Here is a 2,901-nt window from a genome sequence, read left to right as displayed (position 1 = left end):
GTTATTGCTGGTTGTCTATTTCAAAACTTCATGGTATTCAAATTTTCGCCATTTGTTATACAAATTATCATCAAAATAATAATCTTTATTTATGTGGATGTATATTGGGTTGGTACAACATTAAAGTACCATAAATGCATTAAAGTTGCTTATATATTTGGTTTTTAAAAATAATGAAAAACTTCAAAATCATCCTCAGTATTTCTCGGGTTTTCATTTTTAAATTCACATATTATTTCCATTCAAGCCAACGTGAACTGAGTCTCCGGTCTTCGTCACTTTGATTACAGCTCATCGCGTCACAAGTTACTGTGAATTCGTTATATTACGAGAGGGCGTGTTTTCAATAACTTTGTGATTACAAAGCCATCGAAAAACTTTCATTATAGGTTTCAAAATAAGATATGAAAATTGAATACTTAACTCACAGCCGAAATTTCGAGTCTCGTGTAATATTCATTGTAGATATAGGTGTAATCACACCCCCCCCCCCTTCCCCCCAGCCCTCTTCGTCTTTGTTAAAAATTGAGCTTTGAGCTTTTAAAAAATGGAGCTCTTATATAGCGCAATATCCACTTAACGTGCTCAAAACGCTTTCCATGGGGTCCCTGACCAACAGCAACACGTAACATGTAGGACGGGACATGACGCCTGCTAGGCGATATTATTACAATTTTTTCGGACAGAGACAATGCTGTTAACGGCCAGGTACTCACTTTATACTTGAGTGCGGTGAGAGAATATGAGTAAAGAGCCTTCTCCAAGGACTTAACTATGAGACCGAGCGAGGCTCGAACCCAGGACCTTCCGATCCGAAAGCGAGTATCATACCACAAGACCATATAGATGCACAAACGGAAAGATTTATATTGATTATTCCCATTTGACAAAGACATAGAGGAAAATATTCTGATTCAGTTTTTAATTGATAACGTTTGTAATGTTTTGTTCCAATATGGAAAGGGTTTTGTTGTACTTTTAATGAATGGCTCAGAACAAGGTTTAGTTTCATCAAAAAAGTTGCTTGTACCAATTTATTCCTGGTCACAACATAAATCGACTGGACTATAGCGAATGTTTTACTTCCGTTCAACAAATTGAACATCATTTTTATTACGTTTAAAAAAAACTATTCAATTATAGAATTCTAACGGAAGAGTGAAAATGGAGAGGCTTCGTATAGGAACGATACAGACAAAGGACGTTTCGGGTACAAACCCTTCGTCAGCACAGCAATACACAAATTAACGTGGAAAACAAATAAAATAAAGTAAAATGCAAAATAGTTATTTTGCATTTGCACAGTTGCTTTTGAGCACATGTAATTTTTCTGTTTTTCTCAAACATTGGACGGAACAAGTAATACGACATGTTCAATAATGAATGAGATTAAAAATATTATCATCTCCACATTATTGAGACATAAAATGAAAGAAATAAAAAGTTTATTGAAATCTCTTCAAGAAAAAAAAAACAGAGGTGATAAATGCTAAAAGCAAATAACTGAATTTCAAATCTGCAATGGCAACTTAGTAAAAAAAAAAATAAGTAAATAAAATCTTAGTCAAAGAAATAAATACATTTCAAAATATCAACAATAAATATAAACAGAATAGCAGAAGTTATATTCGCATTTTAGGCATTCGTGAACATGTAAACAAAAACAGCAGATGCCTGTCTGAAACAAGTAATTGACATGTTCAAGAACCACCTTAGAGTTAATATTTCCGATTCTGACATCGAGTGGAAAAAAATCTGGAGCCGATCGTCCCTTGGGATTCTCGTTAAATTTGTCCGCAGGACAATGAAAGAAAATGTAATAAAAAGTTGGCGTCTCTTCAAAGATTTGGGTGTTTTGAACGTTGAAGGCATAACCAGAATTAATCTGCAATAGACTTCAAGAAGTTCCTCGTCACACCTGTGCCCAGTATGCTTCGACTGTTAGTGGTATGTATTTGCCACTAACAATGACTGAATCAGAATTCACGATTCACATTTAAAATCATCGTAACATTACCGAACAATTGGGTCGTGAAGGCAGAGATCGAAGAAAACTCCAAACCACTTTATGTCATCAACGGTGATTAAACAAACAAGACAGATTAGAAACATCCTTTTGTAAAATAGGATCCTGCAGGAGGGCGAAAGCAATCACATATTTTTCTCAGGACCACATTGGTGCCATATCGACGGTATCACAAATATGAGGGACCTCCTTGTGAAAAGCCACCATGGAGGTCTTGTTATTTCCTATCCGTGGGTTTGGGCTCCTGAGAAAAATCTGTGGTTGCCTTCGCCCTCCTGCAGGATACTATTGTACAAAAGGATGTTTCTAATCTGTTTTGTTTGCATGCGGCCCCAATGCAAGACTTGTGGACACTTGTGGAAGAAGGATAGAGTCAGCCTCCCAGAGATGATTTGGCCACCGTTTACATGCAGATACATAGTTTAATTTTGGGTATATCTCTAATATCTCGTTTCTGTGTTTGTTTTTTGCTTAATCCTGGATTTGACCTTTGCTATCGGCCTCTACCGATCCGTTATGACTTTTTGGTTGTTCTGATTTCTAAGAGTCTATTCAGTGGGCAGGATCTCCATGGTTTAAAATCAAAGTTCCCTTCTAACATCTGATTAGGCTAAGGGGCTCAGCAAATCCGAGCTTGTAGTCGACGGTTTCTATCTCAAAGGCAGATGGCCCGCCAAGGTCAGGTGAGCTTTATTTTTCCCCGTTTGGAATTCGCTTTTTCCTTCTCCTGGGCAGTTTAACGGGATCTGTCAACCTGGCTATGTTAGTGGTTGCTGGGAAGTGTCCACACACCTACTTAAACAGCGCACTTTTAAAGGGCATGACCACTTTTGGCAAGAGTCCCGTCTGCAACCCATAACTGCAAGGTAAGTATA

Source organism: Berghia stephanieae, chromosome 4, assembly GCF_034508935.2.
Source record: "Berghia stephanieae isolate SIO BIC M18660-M18661 chromosome 4, UCSD_Bste_1.3, whole genome shotgun sequence".
In the NCBI taxonomy this organism is placed as follows: Eukaryota; Metazoa; Mollusca; class Gastropoda; order Nudibranchia; family Aeolidiidae; genus Berghia; species Berghia stephanieae.
The sequence above is the reverse complement of the archived record's forward strand: the minus strand, read 5'-3'. Positions refer to the sequence as shown.